The 21,782-nt window shown below is 40.0% G+C and overlaps 1 protein-coding gene across 6 annotated transcripts in view; it reads left to right on the top strand.

The window, feature by feature from the left end:
• LOC125008969 (LIM domain containing preferred translocation partner in lipoma) overlaps positions 1-21,782 on the top strand; it is a 145,548-nt gene that overhangs the window by 10,984 nt on the left and 112,782 nt on the right. For 3 of the 6 annotated variants that reach the window (XM_047586401.1, XM_047586404.1, XM_047586402.1), the window contains exon 3: positions 13,524-13,557. The exons of 2 other annotated variants lie outside the window; for them this stretch is intronic. The gene's annotated coding sequence lies outside the window, so the exon portion shown is untranslated. Of the gene's footprint in view, positions 1-119; positions 330-13,523; positions 13,558-21,782 lie in introns of those variants that run through there. One more of the 6 variants, XM_047586405.1, reaches the window with a different exon arrangement.

The following is a 21,782-nucleotide window of genomic DNA, read 5'->3' as shown; positions in this document are numbered from 1 at the left end:
ACAATTGTGAATAGTTCTCTACAATCATCATTATTATTCCTAGTGAAAGGTATGCACCACAGAACTGGCTCCGTGGAGTGACTCTGGCTCACAGAGTATGGCATTCCAAACTAAAAGCAAACCAAACTGATATTGCCCTCAATACCGTCTTCATATTTTCTCCATATTTGGAAATGTTTACCTCCTCATGATGGTTGACAGAGGTTGGAAGAAGGGATGTGAGTCATTTCAGCTGCATAAGGCTTTCTAGGGGTGAGAGGAGCCTTCCAAGTGACTGCCATTTAGTGAGGCTAGCAGTTTTGTGTGCTTCAGTGATCTAAAGAGAAACTGTGAGTATCATTTTCTACTCATTTTATAATATAATGAGTTAAAAGCAGCTGTAATGGTGAGGATTTGTCCGTGTATTTTCTTTGTGCCGTTCATGACAGTGCGTAATAGGCTGCTTCTGGGGAACTTCGGTCATTATTTGTTGCCGCTTGATTGAAAGTTTGAGAGGAGTAAAGGAGGAGTGTCATTGCTATTTCATTGCATCAGACGCAATACCAACACAAGACGTTCCTGTGCATCTCTGCAAGTATGCAAAAGGCAGGGAATTGATTTTGATTGTTTCACTGGCTCTCCAGATATTTTTGGGGAAGTTTTAGAAAAGTTCGTACTGGCTCGGCACCGCAGTGAGGCATTTATCTTGACCGCGAGACTGATTTTATACTCCGCTGTCTGTCAGTAACGCGAGGAGGTTAGAGCTAAAGGTGAAAAACACTAAACTGACCAAACTGAATGCATATTTCAGAATGAAGTAGAGCTGAGAGTGGTTAAATAGCCCTCTGTGTTTTCCTGTATATATCTTGTGGTTGCGTGTGTGTGTGTAGGGGGAAGCTCAGGCCATTGAAGAATTCGAGTCTTGCAAACATCCACTCTTACTGATAGCTGCACCTTAACAAGTCTGACCTTCCTCCTGGCACCTACTTTCACACTTCAAACATTTAATGGCAGCTGCCTGGCAGTTTTCCCTCTTCATAAGTCGAGGGAAGAGGTAAATGATTTTACTTGGCTGTGGGGGCCGATGCTGCTGACTTTAATGATGGTGTGGTGAGATTATCTAATTACATTTATCTTTAAATTACACTGAGACTCTTATCAGCTTTCAGGCTTGGAGTTAGTTACCCTGTTTGCTTGCCAGTGTCCATTTCTTCTTCTCGTTTAATTTTTATTTATTCTGTTTGCTTGCAGAGTCATTACTGAAAATTGCAATTATTTTTTTATTTGTTGGGAAATGAATGTCCCTGGCTCTGATGCGGTGACGCGTGGGCTCTGTGAGACCTCTGCAGGTGCCCTGCCCTGATATCTGGCACCAAGACGTTAGCAGTAGATCTCTCTGCACATCAAGCTAGTTCCAGCACATCTCCCAACACCTTATCACAGATGCTGGTTTGCCCTTTCTCTGATCACTGCTGGGAGATACTCACCACTGCTGACTGGGAGCATGTCTTGTAGTTTATATGATACACTTAACCAGTCATGTGGCTGTTATGATTCAGACTATGTCAAAGTCACTTACATCATTTCAACATGTTCACTTTCAGAACTGAATTTCACTGACCGTCTAATGTAGCCCAGATGCAAGTGCTGTCCACTCCATCTATGGTCAAAATGTTTTGGCTCTTTTGTTTTTTTTGGATACACAGCAGAGGAGTTAGTCCGTCACTTTGGGTCCACATGGAAATATCTGAACAGGTTTTGGGTGGAATTTCATGACATTTGGTGTTCAGTTCCAGTTCCTGGATGATGCACGATCTGATGTTGAGATGTTTGACCTTGATTATCCTGGGATTGTTTAAAAGTGCCATCAGGATGCTGAAGGCTGATACTGTTGAGTGACCTCACAGAGCTACTGGTGTGGCTGTAAGGTGACAATTCAGCGGGAACTTTCTCCAGGGAACAGGATCCTTCTCAAAAACATTGTTTCATTACCCATGTTTCCACCACAGGATACAGATTTTTAGATTCAGAGTCTAATTTAAGTTAATAAAGAAATAGTTTTATCGCCCAAAATTAGCTGCTCGGTGGTAGTAGTTTCCGAAGGTTTAGGGACTAGTGAACAACACTGATTGGACAGGTATGCTGTTACACTCTTCTTAAAAGCCGCGACTGTGGCTTTAGGTGTCACTAGGTTGAAACAGCCCATGAGAGTTTGCTTTAGCACATTCTACTACCTTCCCAACGTCCCTACTGCCTTTATTGTCAAACTTTAACTCACATTGTGCTCGAAGAGTTTGGGAATCCCTGGGAAAGTTCCTGGATGCTAGTTCTTGAAAAATTCAAGTTACTGGAAGATTTTGGTTGAAAAAGCACCTTCTGTTTGTCTGACTTGATGGAAACTTGGGGGGCTTTTCGGATGACATTTTGTTATCCATTGAAACTGTGTAACTTTAGTGTTTAGTGAACAGTTGCACGTGTGCAATCAACAATACAAACAATGGGAGACATTTGGAAATACACGTACTTGAATGCCTTTGTATTTCTGAGTAGCCATCGTAGCTAGTCTGTGTAACTTCTCTTCATATGCCTCATTTGAGACACTATTTGAACACCAGATGTGTAAGATTTCTGATTATCTTAAACAAATATTTAACTACACCCAACACAGATAATTAAAATCATTGTGATAGACTTCCAGTTCCCCATTCAACCACACCTTGCTGTAGCGTGCAGTTCCTAGGAATCTCTGTCAACAAGAAATGATTATGTTTTCAGTTTTACTGGTTGGTTAGGGTTGGGAAGCACAGATCATGGTTTTATGTAAGTATCTGGAGGCATCTCCAATACTCTTAAAAAGACATAATCTGGTCTCACTCTGCTTTGCGTCTCCTTATGTCTAGATGCTGGCAGGCCCAGATTGGAAGAGATAGCGTGTTTGCAAATCAAGTCTTCCAAATGAATCTCGTCAACAAATTAAGGCATGATTAAGAAGAGCAATTACGCTGAGGATCCAACTGAGCTGAGGAGAATCAAGCTAAAGTAGAGGAGCTTATCTTTCTTATTAGGGAGAATCACTTTAAGGGTTTGATTACTTTCTGTTTTTGTGTTAAACTCTTGTTTACTCCATAACTAACAGTAGCTTTTTAACCGCTATTTTTTCCGCTCTGTTGATACCGTTACACCATGTGGATCGAACACTTAGAATGTATGTCAGCATGTGCGCGTGCTCTTTCCTCTGGTGTTGTCAACCTTGTTGAAACTGACATTTTTAAAGATTATGTCTGGATGATTTGTTGATGTTCACTGAAATTGAAATACAGCCTGACTTTCTACAGCTTAAAGTGGCCCCTGATATGTCTCTACACGCCGGGTATAGCTAGGTGTGTGATATTTATCTCAGTCCTATCTCAGTAGTATTGCAGTAGATTTCAAGGATTTGGCACAAGCCCCTTTACCCTTGATTTGGCTGCATGCCGGTGGCCATGATCATGCCTGAACATAAATCACTGATTATTTTAAAGGCGACTCCCCTCAAATTCTGTCTAAATTTCTTCAACATTCAACAAAATCCCCCCCACCTTCTGGATGGTGTTACGATCATCCTTTTAATGGCTGGGATGTTGTCAGATTTGCGACGACTTGTCTTGACCAGATGCTTAGGAGAATTCAGTTTTTATTTCATCAAGATTCTGTCTCTATCTTTTGCACGAGTCAGTTTTCATGCGTAGATTTGTCTTTCAGGAATCCTTTCATTTTTGTTGTGGTTGCCAGTGAACTTCAGTCTGCTCCTGAGCCCTGTGGCCATGTGTTGTGTTAAGAGCTCTCAAATTCAAGTTATTTTTTTTTTCTCAATTTGTAAGTTTTTCAATTCTTTATGAACAAAATCTTCTGTAGACTATTTTCAGATGTTTTCTCTCTTTTTTTTTTTTTTTTTGCCAATAAGAAAACCTCATGAAATCAATGAGAAGAAGATGCTCCCACTCTGTTCAAAGTCAGTCAGATATGAGTGGATGTTTGTTTGTTCACGTGCTCTTATTGCTGAGTGATGATCTGCCGAGATTTTGTTGGGGTATTTTTGTGGGTATCTCTTTCTGCTCCAGTAGCCTGTGTTGCAGCACCCAATCAATTAACCAAAAAGTATCAGATTTGTCTCTCTTGCATTTTTATTGCATGCTTTCTTGTTTAGCTTTTTGTAAAGTTAACTTTTTCACTTAATAACACAGTTTGTGGAACACCAGGGACTTTTTGGGATGCACCAACCACAGCCATGAAACCAAAACGAGAACTTTTTGTTACACTCTGTTGAAACGGTAAAACGAAAGAAAAAAATCCCACCTTTTTTCACACGGTTGAAATTTTCTCTCCACGTCTCCTTAATACCAGTGTACGTCAGTAATCTTAAACATAGTCACAACAGTAGCGGCTCCACACAGTGGAGTGATTGTGTGTCAGAACTGGCATTTTCTCTGCGTCCCTATCATTTAGGATCAGATGCCACTAAATGATTAATCTCAGATTAGACCGAAAGCTTGAGGCTAATAGGACACTTTACGCAAAGTGACTGATACACTTGCTCGGCGTGCAGTGACAGATGCCAGACTTTCAAGACTGTCAAATTACTGAAGCATGTTGTGGGCAAAACATAGAGATATTAATGATGTGCCAAGACATAAATCAGATTAGGATGACAATCTGAATACCCGCAACATGTAGGGAACCCAATCACACATTATCATTTTTATGGTGTAAATAGCATTTAATAGGATCCACTTACCTGAAGCTCCTTAAGTTAGGTTCTGACTAAACTTTAATCTTCTTTTTCTTAGTCCATAGGTGATGAATTATTATTTTTTTTCTTATTTTTCTTTATTTTGAACATGATAAAGTTGATCAAATATCATATATAACAGTTTGAAAGCAGAATACAAATGACTCTTCAAAGCGTGTTTTATTTTCCTGTCAGTGTGATCATATTTTAATCTATCTGGGGTTTGTCTGGATCATGATTTAGAGGCAGGAAGGTACATCAGTCATGGGATGCTTGTATGGATAAAAAGTGCCGAAGGGGTCGGTTAGAGCCGTATGTTTGAGTGCATGAGATCTGTGGTATTTTAAAGCTCTGCGCCAGTGTTTTAGAAGTTCAGGTAATGCTTAATTGACTGGCAAGCGTTCTGATTTTCTACTTCATCAGACACAACGAAAATTCAGTCTTGTGTGTCATTGAAACTGTGACTGTGGTGTCAGCAGCAGAAATTACACCCTATCACTCTTTGAAAGAGCTACGTTAACAGATCTGCATTTATGACTCTCCTGTGCATATTTCAAGTGGCTCATTGGCAGGATTAATTGCCAACAAGTCCCCCGTGGCCCAGGAATGCAATTACCTACTGACCCAAATCATTCTCTTGGCTGGAAGTCACTGTCTCTGCTCTGGCACGGTTACACCTGGGACTGAGTCTTCACATAACCTCACACTCCCCTCGGTACAACCCATACATCAAACCTACAATTATATGTTTCTGCGATAAGCTGGGTGTGTATGCAAAACAGAGGCGTGACGGGTTATTTGTGATTGGTGAGGCCATTTTGTGGTATCCGTCTATGACATTAAGGGATTAAGCAAATGCACGCACCTTCTGATTTCAGCTCTTGATTTGGGGCTCATACATGTTAATGTGGTATCCTCTTTTCAGGAATGGATGTACGTTGAACTCAGGCCATATCTTTTGGGAATGCGGTTTCCAAGCTGTTTCCAAGCCGAGCTGATTACGGGAGACAAAGGGAGCTCTATCAGCCAAGAAGCATGTGTAAATAATTGAGGTCGTATTTGCTTTGACGGATATTCTGAGAGAAATGCGAGGCTTTAAATTATTGGTGGCAGTTGAGTCAAAGTGTTTAGTGTGGGACTCCACGACTAAAAGCTACTAGACCAGCAAGAAACAAATGCACTGTTGCATAAGTGGGCATTCTGGTCCCAACAACTGATTGGACTGATGTGAAAGACTGACTGTTTATGTACACTGATCAGGCATAACATTATGACCCCTAACAGGGCGTCATTCACCATCTGGTGATTTGGACTTTGGACCTGGCATTCGTGTGTGTGTTCTTAGACCTGTACCTCCCATCTAGACCAGGCCAGACCAGACCAGACCAGACCAGACACCCCCATCCCTTAGCAATGACACTCCTTGATGGCAGCAGCCCGACACAGGCACGCACACAAAAATGGTTCACCACAATATCCGCACCATTACAGCTGAACAGGAAAACAGTGTCAGGGCTTAAAATGCCACGAGGATGCCAGTCATCAACCAACTTATCTTTGACAACATGCTGGTGCACCACGAAACACCCAGTAGCCGACTATACAACTGTTCTTTCCTACTACCTCCTTCCTGATGATGCCCTTCCATATAGTGAAACATGGCAAAATACGATTGATCTGGGACCAGGGTTTAGTCTATTATGTCTCTTGACTACAAGAATTTGTTGCTCACGTAATCGTTCACAAGGACCATGTCATCAGAGCAAAAATATTGTGCATCCTTTGCCAGGCAAAACAGTTCAAACAGAGCCGGGGCAATCAGATTGTTTGGGAGGGCTTTGTGCTGGGATGCACCGAAGAGTAACAGGAACACTGCCATTATCTGAGCACCGTACAGTTGATTTTGTTGACAACAAAATACCGTAGGTCTGATTGGCTTCAGGACTATCTAATATCTTTCTCTGTATCAGTTGAATCTTGCCCCATAACACAATCCAACTGGCCTGTTACCACATTAGACTATAACTGAACCGTAACTGTAACTGAATGTCAATTAATCATAACCCTGTCTAACCATACTGCTGTCACCATGCACGTGTTTTTATGAGAAATGACACTTTAAAAAGGGAAAACTGTCACTAAACATTTAAACGTGTTTATCAAAGCCCATTTGATGGTAACGTTTTTCAAAATGTTCAGTGTTTCTGTAAATTGTCAGTAATGAATTGAATTCCAGGCAATTTATTGAAGCAGTCATAGAAAAATAAAATGCCATGGCTCGACTAAATACAAACCATTTGTTTGCAGCGCTGATAAACACTAATGCAGTAAGACTCCGACTTCAAAGCATTGTTAATGCTATTACAAGTATATGGGAAGAGGTGAAGGGGACTTCCACGAACTGTTGGTCTGTCACAACATAAAGAGAAAAGCTTCTTTGTCCGTCCATATTTGGATTTACTCTGCTGTTCTCATGTCTGATATAATACAGGTCAGATGTTACCGTCTGGGTCTTAGTGACTTGCCCCAGAATCTGTTTCGTTAATGTATTATCCAATTGTATATATGGCTGCGTGCATTGCGGATCAAGTAGCACAGTTTAGCCTCTCCCAGCGCTAAATCACAGCCTTTCCTCTGTTTGTGACGTTTTCTGTTTAAGCTCCCGCTTGCTTTTTTAATTTGCAGTCTGGCAGGTTCAACTTGAGGGCGAGAGGTACCTTTTGTGTCTGGTGTCAGGTCACCCGTGGTGATAATCGAACAGATTCAGTACATTTGAAGCAATGATCTATTAACTCTCTCCATTGACCGAACTTTCACTTATTTAATAAGCATCAAATTAAGATGAACCGTACAAACCAAAACCCTAGATTTGTTTCGCCACCGTTCAGGAATTGCGTTTTTTTTTTGTCCCAAAGAGTGAAACTTTGGGCATTTCTTCACATATTCACAGCTTATACGGGATCTATACATGTGTGATGAACAGTTTTTGTAAGATATGTTTTCAGTTCATTTCATTTTAAGACCACAGTGATTGTTTGCCACAATACAATTTCTTTCTCCAGTGTGTTGCCTTTATGGTACACGCAACTCGTCTATTGAACTCGTGTTGCTGGATGGTGGAGACAGTACAGTTATTATTTACTACTCTGTTGCAGAAGTTCAAAATTTTTCTGTTTGCTTTAGTTTTAGTTTGTTTTTATGTCATATGTCTCAACATATATTTGAGTGATCATTAACTAATTACTTTAAATTAATTCTGGTTAATAACGTGTAAAAATGTCACCCTAAGCCTTTATCGTGCAGTGCTAATTAACAAATGTTTGAAATGTAATGTAATATACGACGTGGTAAGTATAGTAGCTGGTAGACGTTGACATGTTGGCCTTGTCTTTGTGAGTGTGTCGGCATGTTTGAAGCACAGCTGTGCCAAAGTATTTTAAGTACTGACAGTTAAAGTGTAGCATAGCTTCCATCACAGATCCTGATGTTTACTGCTGCACCGTTGGACGCCTCTTCAGATTGGAGTGTTTTTGACAGGACCACAGAGTGTACTACAGACTCTCTGTGGTATGGATACTAGTCTCTCTGTAGCATGGACAAACACGTTCTCAAGCAAAGTTATAAATAAACCATGACTTGTTATATTGAGATAGAACCTATGGATGCATTCGCGTTGACCTTATAAGAACCAGTTCTTATATCCAGTATGAACGCTGAACCCTCACAGATGTCACTTAGAGGATTAAGGCTGCATCACGAAAGTCATAAAGTTCACAGTGGGACAGCTCTGATGGTTTATCAGGAACTCCTTTTATTGTGTCCTTTATTGACCCGTATATGTTTATTGTGATCAGTGTTCAGACCTGATCGGCGAGCTTCAAAATCAGCAGGCACACGACACATGAAGGCAACACTACACCGGCTGGGCTCAAGTGAAACTCAGTGGAGGCAACCTGTGGGCAGGTGTAGAATGACAGACTGTGGGAAAGTAATAGAAAACACAACTTAGAGGGATTGTCTGAATGTGTCTGGAGCTGAAGAGAGGGGATTATTCGGGACACTTAAATCGCACGGATTGTTGTGACCGTTATGCAATATCAGAATAAAAATCATTTTAACAGGATGAGTAATTTTCCTGTATGAGATTCTACACGTTTGGAGATGAAAGTTAGCACGTGAGGATTCTTGAAAAAAATATCCCCCTCATGAAACATGTTTTTATTTCCGCTAGCAAGAGGTTTAATCAGTAATCCAAACTGGGCCTTTGTCAGTCCCTCTGCTGTATCGTCTTAACTCAGCGCTATGTGACTGTCTCATGTATGGTTAGCAGGTCCGGCACACAGCACATCAGCCAGTTGTTTCCTGTCTCGGGTATTCCCTGCACTCATTCGTCTGCCCTCAGGCTTATTCCTTTAAACCCAGTGGTACTTAGCTGTGCCTAGTTCAGAAAAAGGTAACATTCACTAATTTAATCTGACCATGCCCTTCACTTCCTGTAGTGCTATAAAGAAATGGTTATAAATACACCATAAAGCCCAGGGAAAAGGCCAAGGTGTTTACAGAGATATGTATTTTTCATTGGTTTGGTTTGCCTGTCAGGCTGTAAACATTAAGGCCCAATCAAGCTGTCTGATGCAGGAGCACTTAGGAAGCGTGTGTCCACGGAGGAAATGGACCCAGCATCCAATCTGTATGACAAGAAGGTTTGGGTCAGCTGTTGTAAAATAAAGGCACGGAGTGTGTTCAAACACGTTACATATGTCCTTTAAAAATGGTAGAACTGTGCAGCATGAAGATGAAGGTTAGAACAAGTGTGTGATGCACTTGTTTTTTTTTTTTTTTTTTTGTCTCTTTTAATCCCGTCCATCACAACCTAATGAATAAAGCTCTTTTCAGGACCTAAATTACATTTTTTGACAGATTGTGGGTCTTTAGAATTCTGTTAATGGTTTAATGTACTTGGATGATCAGTTGTGTTTGATAGCAAATTACTCCATCTGAACATTTAATGGCTTTGATAATTTGAGTATTTAGCTCATTGTCTTTTTTCCTCGGTTGACGAGACTGAAAATACTTTAACCTAAGTTATCATAATGGATTTGGCATTGAGTGAAATTGCCTCCTTTTATTTAACTATTTAACCATCCAGCCTGAACATTTCTGAGACACCTAACCGACAAAGTCCAGGTGAGATTGTGGTGGTCGATTATCATCATCATCGTCATCGTCTTCAGAACGGACACGTGTTGTGAATGACTTCAGTACAATACGTGCGTCATATTTGTTCAGATTTGACTTGGATATGAGTCAGAGAAAGAGTTCACTCAGGCGCGGAGGGTTTCAAAGTAAAACTTAATTGGCTACATAATCATCATACATAATGTGTGTTACTGCGACGGCTGCTGCAGCGCTTCCTACAGAAAGAGAAGACGTCAGGGCGACATACATATAACAGCTTTTCTACCCCTGCCCATGTCGCCGCATGTGCTCTGTACCCCCCTACATCCACTCCCCTCAGGTTGGAAACCTCTGGCTTGGATAAGCAGTGATGTGACTCAGAAATACAAGAGGCATCATCCGTAGAGAGATGAAGTGTGTACTCTTACGCTTTCCAAGGATATTGTTAAGTATGAATAAACATTCTTGAATCTGCCTTGAAAACACTGAATAAAGATGAGTCTCAAGTCTGGAGTGAGAGTCATTAGGCCTGTAGGTTCCCAGTCAGTGCCCAAATAATTTAGTGCCGTCTCTACGTCTATGAAAACACACAAGATGTGCTAAGAGATAATTTGGCATGTTTGAATTGTGGAAATTTGAACAAATATAAATTGATGAGGAGCTTCAGTTTTACAACAAATAATTCACTGAATACATGGCAACTTTATCTAAAGTATGGTGGATACACATAAGATAAAAGTTTAAATAAAAATTTAAAACATGTGTTGTATTCATTCTGTTAATATTTGTTCAGTAGGATTTTTGGAATAATACTAGTATGTAATTTTCTTGAAATAAAAACGTTTCCGCTTTGCTCCACTATCGGGCAGAGTGAGAGAAAGTGCAGTGCTTCCACGTTTATGACACACAAATCTGTGATGGTAAAATAAACTCATGCTCTTAATACTAACGGTTTGGAGTACTTGTTTAATTTAACTGAAGCAGATTATAGTGGATATTTGTGTTATTTTATGTGTTTATGAGACATTTCAAACAGCCTGGCTCAGAACCACTGGCCGTCGTTACAGCGCGAATTCATGAACCATTTATTGTCATTATTAAAATTCACACTGTAAGCCAGGGGTTGTTTGAAATGTCTCATAAGGGTTATTAGCATTTACACGAGGACTTAATGCAAATTGTTGCTGTAGATTTAGTTAAAATAATGCAAAATGTTAAAAGTGAAAACGTCTTTGTTGCAGAGCCAGATGTGGCACAGATGCTGCCTCACAGGTACATAGCTGGTGTTGCTTTGCTTTAAATTTACTGGGTTTTCTGCAGTTGGCAACTGGAAGTCAGGAGTAAATCTGACTTGTGTTTTCCACGATTTCTGGCTCCAGATTTCCGGCTCACATCTCCTTCTGAGCTGGATACTTCTCCAGATGTCTTAGCACAGAACGTACTTAAAAACCCCCTTTGTTTTTTTGTTTGGACTCGTAACTGGGAGACTGTGACATCAATCAAATTTAGGGCACAAATTTCAGGTCCTCCTCTTTACAGGGAAAGAGTCACAAAAATTGTTAGAGGTACGGATGCATACTTCCAGCATTTTAATTTTTATTTATTTTTTTGTAATTTCATTTTAGCGGCTGATTTTTTAGAAAATCGGGATGTGGTAATGATAGATTGAGTCGGGAGGAATGTAGAATATGTAAAAGTGCTTGTGTGTGTGAGAGAGAGAGACACGGAGTTGCTGAAAAATAATATTAGCCCTGACTGAATCTACCCTGGATGAATAAAGTTAGAAATAAAGTATCCAAACCACACAGCCGCGGTGCACAACTTAAAGCTGATGGCAAGACAAGCAAACAGGAAGTGAGGCATATATCCTAAACACTTAATAAGGTTCCACTGTTACTTTCTCGACTTTGCGTGGGCAGATAGCACAATGCTTGGTAGATGTATACTGACAAAAAGAGAAGTTTGGTGGGTCCCGATGGTGGTACTTGGGGGGAGGAAGCTGATGGTGTAATAAGAGAGTGGACACTTTTCACTGTTTTGCACCTTCAGTAGAAAATAGGTCATGACTCTCTGAAGCACTCTGAAGGCGTAAAGCTGCTAAATTTTCACTGCTTTGGGAACAGTTTCGTGTGCAGCTTCCTTTGTTCAACAGAAGACTATGTGCCAGATATTTGAATGCTACCTTTTCTTTTGACTGACTTTAACGCCGACCACTTGACTGATAACCGATAATCATTATTAATTTAGTGAACTGTGGAACAAAGAAAAATGGAGAAAATATTTTTGGATTTTTTATGGAATTTCTGCAGACTTTAATATTTATATATATAAATAATGTTGTTTTTTTTGTCTCCGAATGATTGACAGTTGCATTCCGTAATAAAATATTGACATTCAGTTTAACGTTTAAATAAGCATAATATAAAATATAAAAATATTTACCCCTTGACCCTCCGGAAAAAGTGGAACACAGAGTGATGCTCAACCGTAAATGTCCTAATTAAAAGTGGACAGCAAACCAGTTCTTGAGGTAAACATGTAAAAAATGACTCTGTAATTAATGCTGCATTTTGAACAGAATCCAAGTTTCAGACTTGAAAATGCCAAAATAGAGCGTGTTCATCAGCACCATTTCCCTGGAGGATCATGTCCCCGGCACCCCGGCTGCTGGTTACTTTCCCTCTGCGCCTGGCTGTGCTTGTAGAAAACAGCACCACTTAAAATAGGGAGCATATGCTAGAAGAAGGAGCGCCACTTCGAAGCAACGTTTGTTCCTTAACATTAAGCCTGTGTACAGAAACTGGAGTGAAGTTGAGAAAAGACCTAGTTGTCAGTTGCATGTTCTCAAAACATTGTATTATTGTTGCAAAAAAAAAAAAAAAAAGAAGAAGAAGAAGAAAAAAAAGTGTGAAGGAGGCATGGGTAACAATCCCAAACTGGCGCCCACCAGTAATTATGATATGAGTACAAAGAGATTTTTGCCATTCTAAGGGGAGAAGGGGAATGTAGGTGTATTAATTCCTATTCCTTCCTGCTTCCTCGACTTGGAAGTTCAGATTTAGAAAAATAGCCCCCCCCCCCCCTCCCTCTCCACCCCCCAGAAGAAAAGAAATAACAAGAACTGTCACATTGACTGACGCCAATTGTGTGTAGCATCTGTGTTCCCACTACTGCTCCCTATAGTATATGCCACACTGTGGCAATGTGGGAATCTGACACTGTCAATTTATCAGAACAAAAGCATTCCTCAGCAAGAGAAATACACATCTTTGGGCCCTGGAGACAAAAATCATTCCACCCCCACCCTTACCTGCATCTAAACAGAATGTAGGACATTCACAACACCAGAAATAGAAATTTCAGTCACAATTATCATTTTTGAATTTATCCCCTGCAGTCAAAAGTTAGTGTTTCGGTTGAGGAGTTAGAGCTGCACTTTAATGCTAACTTTCTTAAAGTAAACAGCTGAATGAAAAGCAGCGCTGTAACCCAAGATCGGACCATTTCGTTTCACGAACCGGCCCACGTCCATTGTTCTCAAAGTGATTGTCTGTTTTATTTGCTATATTTCTGAGATGTTTGTTGTGTTTCTTTTCAGGCGTCTGATCTATTCCCCACCATCACTAATTTAGGTGAGTACTCAACCTAATTCTTCCACATTCCCACGTCACTGCAATACACTGGATTCACAGAATGAACTGAATAGTTTTTAGTTTCAGCCTTCCCTAAACACAATCAGTTAATGTAGTTAATGTATATTTAGATTTACTAACTAATTGTTGTAGTTTGAGGCCACCTCACGTGTATGTCTAGACCTAGACTTTTGGGAAGGAGTATGGTTTTCTATTCCACCTGTCACAAAAAAAAAATAACAACAACAAAAGAGCTATTGTTTTCAAATAGTGGCGATGTGCTGTATATTTTCAATTTATTCACAAGGCAGAAGATCCACGTAATGTTCATCTCTGATGTATTGTTCTGACCTTCCTGTATCAGTCTGATGTTCACAATTTACAAAAAAAGGTACCGTCTGGGAGGTGAATATCAGTGCAGTTTATGGCCACGTTAAACAGCCAAATACTTTTCAGAGTCAGATTTTTCTTCTCTGGATCTTCGTTGGATCCAAATTATTGTTGTGATCTTACTAATAATCTTTTGTGGTTTTGAAGTAGAAATTAGCTGTAATTAGCTCTGATTAAATAAAATGCACTCTGCCTGGATGAGCTTTATATGTGTTTGCCAAAAGTAATGATGGAAATAAACTCTAGTCTCGCCTTTATGGTTTCCTACGCAGGAAGTCTAAAAACGTGTCTTTATATTTTAATAATTTATATAATTATAGTCATATATATGTGTTTTTTTGTTAAATATATAATACATTGGTGGCCCTGTGATAGACTGGCGACCAGTCCAGCGTGTACCCCGCCTCTTGCACTATGACAGCTGGGACAGGCTCCAGCGCCTCCCGCGACCCTAGTGAGGACAAGTGGTTGTAAAAGACGAGATGAGATGAGACAATGCACTGGAATCTCATTAGCTGTAAAGATGTGTAGAATTCGCCTGTTAAAGGGTGAGTGAAAGTTCAGGAGGTTGCCTCAATGATGTACAGTGACTGTTCCCATGATGCGTCCTTCATTTATTCAATTAGCCATGAAAAGAAACAAAAACAAATCATGTGATAGATAATGAGGGAAAAGCGTACAGTTACCCCTTTAATATAAAGAAGCTTTATCCAGTTTAAATCACAGAGCTGCAACAATGTCCTGCTCTAAGTTGCCCCCCGCCCCCGCCCACGCCCCCGCCCCCGCCTAGGAACTGATTGATGATTTAGTGCCGATATTAAACTCTGTGTCTGTCATGGTTCGACTGCACGTTTGGACATGAAGCGATCATGCGGAGCTCTGTGATCAACAATAAAACCTTTAAGAAAACCCTTAATTGAGCCTGTATAGTCATGGAGTGATGCTTTGTGTGGTTATAGTTTGAGCCGTTCCATCCGACATACTTTCTTCACTTTTTAGCCCAAATTGTAGATACCCAAAGAAGTCTAAATACAGTAATCTTTTCATCTACGTAGAGCTCGGAGTGAATTGGCGTCATGCTGTGACTGAAATGTGTGTGCAATATGTGACATGTAGGATCTCAGACGGAGAGGACTGCAAAGTGACACAATAAGCTGAGAATATGTTGAAATTTTCTTTTTGTGGAGATGTCAAAACTACTATAATGAAAATATTTAAGAATAAAAAGAAAGAATGTATTTAATATAATATATGTTAACAATGAACTACGCTTGTAGATGCCTTGTCAATAATTCTTATAAGCATGAGCTTGGTGCATTAGTTAAGGCTTCAGTGAGTCTTTGTCTTCATCTCCTGATAAGCTGAATCTTTGTTGCTATTATTTCTGATAAGCAGCTGAGAACTCCTCTAACAGCCACATGAAACACGTGTTTGCATGCTCTGATAACGCTAATGATCCTCGCTATAATTGATTTAAGATGCAATGCATTGATTGATCTGTTTTCAGTCATGCGGATGTCTCTTAGTCGGGATGGAGCTATGAAAGTTATTTTTGCGATGTTTCAGATCACTTAAACTCTCTTTGAATGAGTTTTGTCAAACATATAAAAATAATAGAGTGTGCAGCAAATCTTGTTACAGGAGTTGCACAAATTAGAAAGACAGACATTAAAATGAGCTTAAAATAAGCTCCAAGGTGTCTGCGCTTAGCAAAGCATGCGCTGTGGCTGAATACCAAAATTTGCTATATTTTTAAAAACAGATGGCAAGGTGCTCATACGGGAACCTGAGCGTGTCTTCACTGAATATGAAATTGTTGAACAGGTGGTCGAAGAAGCTCCCTTCCCTTCTGTAGCTTTCATTAAGTGCTTTATTCTTCGAGTAATAATGCACTTATGCGTGCCCTTGGAGACACGGGGCAGACAAAAGAGCTGAAAGAGGCGCACATAGGCGCCGAGTGTGAGCATATTTTAGAATCTGATAGGTGTCTGAAATATGTTTATTAATGCACTGTTTGTTGTGTGGCTGTTCTTCAACTCCGATACTGTGCTAAGTAAACTGCAATCAAAATGAATATTGATCTAATAAAATAATTGATAAGTATTAAAATTAAATTTGCATAACCGCTATGTGCGAATATCTCAGTAGGAACGATGCTTTTCTTCACGGCGTCAAAACAATGAGACTATTAGTCAGTTTTTGTCTCATTCTTGGATGGTGGTTAGTGTTTGGGAGTTGGTTCGTTGTGTCCTCTTCTGTTGTGTTTGGTTAAATAACTCAACAGATACTCAGCCCAACTAAAAAATGAAGCTATTGGCTGTTATGTAGTGAACACATCTGTACATTTGGCCAAAGGTGGTTTATTACAAACATTGAGAAATACTGTCTGTATTAACTGCACGTTTAACTGTAAAGAAGACAAAAACATTTGAAGACTTCCCACTGTCACCATGTACGTAAAGCATGTTACTAAGTTCGCCGTGTTATCTAACATAAGTCATCTACCATAATGTTATCTGAAGCTTACGTAAACCATAGCTCATAGTTCATAGCTTTTAGTACATGTAAAGCACCATACTTTCTTTGAAGGTCTATGTCGAGTAATAATGTTTGCAGTTTGTAAACGGATTGAATCTCTCATGTGGGTTTTATGCTTCTGCCGTAGGTACGGCAACAGCTGTAGTATTTCTGTCTGCTTCTCCACCTGTGTAATTTTTGAATTGATTGTTTTGGATCAGTAAAGGTGGAACACATTGAGGAAAGGTTCACTTTAGAGGTTTGGGGATACAAACATTTGTACGAGTTGTCTACGAAATTTTGCCAAAAGTTTAATTCGCCATTATTAAAAGTATCTAGACCAAGTACGTGAGCTACGACAACACATCCATACTTCATGATCAAGTCCTTTTAGCTAACGTAGCCTAACGTAATGTCAGCTGAACTGCTCGAGTGGAGAGCTATCCTTATATGATATCTACCTTTAGTGTTAGTTTGTCATCAACATTAATAGTAAATAACATTGTTGCAAACCCAGACATGTAGAATATTATGAAGGCTGCAGCTTAAACAACATTTTATATAAAATGTTAGTGGTAATTGCAAATAGTTTTTTTGTGTATAGCTATTTTCTACAGCAAAGTTGAGAGTAATATGAACTTTGCTGAACAGCAATTTCCTTTAATATTTTCTTATATTGAAGTTTTCTTCAAAAGAGCCTATGGCTGTGTTTTTTAAAATTACCATGGAAACTATGGGCTCAGGTTTGCTGGTAGAATATATGTATAGGTGATCCGTAACATATACGTCTTCCTCTTCATCTTTTACTAAGATGGCTGCGAGATCTCTTCAAGGTCTATACTAATTACTTTAAAGTACTTTCTTATATCCTTTAAATGTCTTGTTCACCTACTTTACAATTGCATCAGTTGTAACTGTGTAGATTGTCGAGTGCCATGGTTCAGGAGCAGATGAGTGTTACCGGTGTAGATTTTATAAAATGCAACTTGTGTAAGCAGAATTTTCTGCTTATTTCCACAACCAAGTATTTACAGTAAAGGCTTGTTGGCCTCTATGGTAACGACAGTGAGCTGAGTCATTTCCTCAAACAATAAACATTTGTTTTGTCTGTGAAGGTTGTCAGTCATCCAGGTCATGCCACGTAGCCACGTAAAACATACAACAAGTTATCTTTTGAGTTGTAAGGATCCGTGGGGATGTTAAGGTTTTATTAGGGACATCTGAGGGTGGCGCACACTTGAAACTCACATGATAAGGATCTGTCAGCAACCATATACTCACCTGCAGTTTGAGGAGTTTATTCAGGTGACGTTCAGATAGTACTCTAGCGACCCGTAACAATTGCGATATTTCATATGTCACCTTTTTATCGTCCACCACAAAGCTACACAAAGGTTTGTTTTTTTTTTTACACAGTATAGGACACATTTTAAGGTAGAACGATGTCCTTCTCGCAGAGTTCAGTTTAATTTCTTATTGAAGATTAAAGTGTCGTAGCAGGATAGAAGTGGGCTGATGGAGACCACCTCATATGACTGGTCCACAGCGATGGTGTAAACTTGACTTGCCAGGGATGGCTCTTGGTTTTTCAGACTGTTTGGATTCCTGGCTCACAGTTCGCCTGTTTGGGCCAGATTCTTGAAGCACGCATCAAATCGACGAATGACTAGCGAGGCCGGCTGCCAGCTGAATTTCAAGAACAGTTTAGCTGCACAGTAGAATTTAAAATCCTTAACTCTTTGTTGGGTTGACTAGAGCTGTAGCCACACAGGTTTACTTTATGTAGATTGGCACACGCTTAATTTTTTAAAATTATTTTTTATTATGGCCTCCTCCGCATGAAATTGTGAGATCTCCTCTCATTCAGTGGACATGCATTTAATGCCGTCCTACTGAATGCATGTTAATGGACTCAATGGAAGCATCTTTAAGAAAAATTTAAGTCCTAACTCATTCATACAGCTTCTGTATATTATCTTTTCAGTGTTTCCAACCTGATTTCATATATCACTGTTCTGGGATGCATTTAGTGTTGAAAATATGAAATCTTATCCAAATATATGTTTCTTTTGGTTTTTGCTTACTCTCTAAAATGATTCCTTTGATGCTCATATGACGTAAATAAAGCAAGTATGAAAGGTAGCCTTCAATATTTTTTGCTTTTTTATTTAGTCTCACACAGTGTTATTATAAAAGTAGTGTGCTACTTTGTGCCAGAGCTTTTTCATTTCTGGCCCTCTAGTGCCTTTGTTTTACAGTGCGTGGCGGAGGATTCTCAGGAGATTGTACGATCACGACTCACGAAAATCCATCTTTGCCAGCTATGCTCTGGTGGCCGTTCCACCGCGGTTTAAGCATTCGGTGGTAAATGAGGAAATACCAGCAACTGCATTCACGTTTTAGGTAGGACGATGTGTGAGAATCAACTGTTAATTCAAAAAACAGCAATAGGAGGTGCTTTTTATTTGCTAATTTCCTTTCCCTGCAGGAGTCGTGCACTCGCATGCTAACTGAATAAGTGCACTGATTGCTTTCTAGCTTTCAGAGCTCTTGTTGTGTTCATTGTGTTTGTTGTGATAGTCAGATGGTCCAGACTCCTGCCAGTGTTTTCTTTTGCACTTCTTTTCCTGACATTGTCCAAGGACAATGCATGTGTACAATACTAGTATCATGTTAATAATTGCTCTATGAGCCCTTGCACGTGTCAATAAAATTTTGGTTTTGTAGAAGTGAAATATCAAGTTTTTATTTATTTATTTATTTATTTATTGGTGCCATCATTTGCCACTATAATCTGCGCAAAAATGACAGTGCTGAAGACGTGGTGTGGTTCTGGCTCTTGATGCCAAGCCAAGGGCACAACCAAAATTTGATATGTAGCCGGATTTCTTGACAACAACGGTTATTAATAATTGAATGTCAACAAACGTGACACTCAAGGCTGTGGCAACCGGGGTTGTGTACTCAACTTTATTATTTTACTATTTTGAGTCAAATCAACTCAAAAATCTATGTCGTTGCTGCTGGTGTTCATCACAGAAAGAGGAACTAGTTATGGCACGATCGTGAGCCACAGTGCCCCTTTTAATGTGATGTCTGTGGTCTTGAGGTCCTGCTTCCTCAAAAACGTGGACAGGAATGTGGATCATTATGAAAACATTTATTTATTTATTTATTTTTGCATATTTATGGCGACTGACAGTTCTAATTCTGTGTCAGCACGTGTAAACCCGACATGATGTGGACTCAGCTTATGGTCCAGAGCAAATTATATGCAACATGATGCCATTGAATACTTCACTCCTTGCTTACATGCAAGCATAGCTCTCATGCCAACATGCCAACATGGCTCTCAAAGTGATTTGCATTCATAAACTCTACTTAATAGAGAGCTGAGATAACTGTGTTGTGGCATCTTTTAATGTGGGATCGTGTGCCTCATTGACGTTGTATTTGGCAGTTTCGGTTGATGAGGTTGAGAGTGCAGTCACTTGACAAGAGGAGTCTTTCTGACTTCTATAAAATAAAAGAGACATGGCCGTGGTGGGGCACTTTGACACAATTGTATTCATACTAGACTGGTTATACTCTTTCCAATGTATTTGTGTCAAAGGCTTTTCCACTGAGATAGCTTTGCATGATTCCTAGTCCAAAAACATATTTATTCACCTTATTCATTGCACAGCCCATAGTTAATCCATGGCCTGAAACAAACCATTTTAGTTCCTGTTTTTTTTTTAAAGCCCCCTCCCTAAAATAGAACTTTCCTCTGGTCTTTGGTTTAGGCCAACGGTCACCGCATAACGCTGTAAACCCACTTCTGCATAATGTTTCGTCAATGCATATGGCAACTTCTACATGTTCTAGCCCTTACGTGGAATATAGTGGACAGATGGAGAACACCCACGGCAATAAAGATGGAGAACTATTGGTCAGGGTTGGTCTTGAAGGGTTTGGAGTGAGGAAGCCCTGCTTATTTTATGACGTAAATGTACATTTAGTCTTTCAATCACAAAAACATTTAATCTTCTGTCGATGGATATAATGAATTAAAAAGCTTCCTGAAGTGGAAAACTCCTACTGTCATGAAATCCCAGTAACGCACGGTCATTTTCTAAAGGGTTTCGTTAAAAGGTATGAATTTCATTTACAAATAACACATAAATCATTGACCTCATGAGCGTGTTATGTTTTTCTCTGCTGAACGTCTTGCGATGGGATCACACCAGATGCCGCGCTCAGACGGACGAGTACTCGAGTGAACTTTGTTCACAAGTACACATCTGCAAAGTATTCTGATAGTTGTGTTGCTATGGTATTGGCAACATCTGTCCACAGTCAAACATATAAACACCTGCATTCAAAGCATTCAGAAGTGACTTTGTTGCATCCAGGACCACACTATGCTCGTGTGAAATACTCCGGCTCGTGTACGTATGCGTGTCAGATGTGTGGTAGTAAAACCTATCGATGTAGTTGCACTTCTTGAAAGTGCACTTGCACTTGTACAATTGTCAGCTTTCGTTTAAACTCACCAACCACAAAATACTACAAATACAGCCATTGAGACCGGTGAGGTCAACACACTCAATAAACTGGTGAGGAAAACCCGCTCGGTGGTGGGATTGAACTTGGACTGCGAAGAAACAGTGGCTGAGAAGAGGGTGAAGGACAAAATCTGTGCAATATTGGACAATCCCTCTCACCCTCTGCACGCTGAGCTGTGGCTGATGGGCTCATTCAGCCAGCGGATCCTTTGTGCCCACTGCCATCAGACTGTACAACCGCAGTGTGAACAGCACACAGCTCTGACCTCACTGAGCCCATATGTAGCGTACTTACACCGTCACTTTGTGTACTGTACTTTTTGTTGCTTGTTGCCTGTTGTCCTGTTTAATGTTGTTGTGGCTGAATGGCTGATTAAAAACCAGACCATGATGTTATTTTGATGTTGCCCATACAGATTTATTAAAATCAGGACGACAGTAGTAAATAAGTTAGCTTCATGTCCAGTGCAGGAACCTGTTTACAGCAAACCGAGTGCATATTTAGAAAGCAGGCACAGTGAGCATGAATCGGTTTAACCGAATCAATGCAGCTCTGTCAGCTGGGAGGGGCCGCACGCCTTAACAATGCTATGGAAAATAATTGCATATCGAACTGGTATATGATAGAACCATTGTATTCTTTGTTCACAGCTCCACCGCTGTGTTTAATGGTTGCCAACACGCTGGATGTTTACACATTAAGCTTGAAGGATCTTTCTCAAACAATTACCGCATTTCTCCATGAGAAACTGGTACACGGGGTGATCTACA

The sequence above is a fragment of the Mugil cephalus genome, chromosome 6 (genome assembly GCF_022458985.1).
Source record: "Mugil cephalus isolate CIBA_MC_2020 chromosome 6, CIBA_Mcephalus_1.1, whole genome shotgun sequence".
Classification (NCBI taxonomy): Eukaryota; Metazoa; Chordata; class Actinopteri; order Mugiliformes; family Mugilidae; genus Mugil; species Mugil cephalus.
This window is presented reverse-complemented; position numbering and strand designations above follow the sequence as displayed.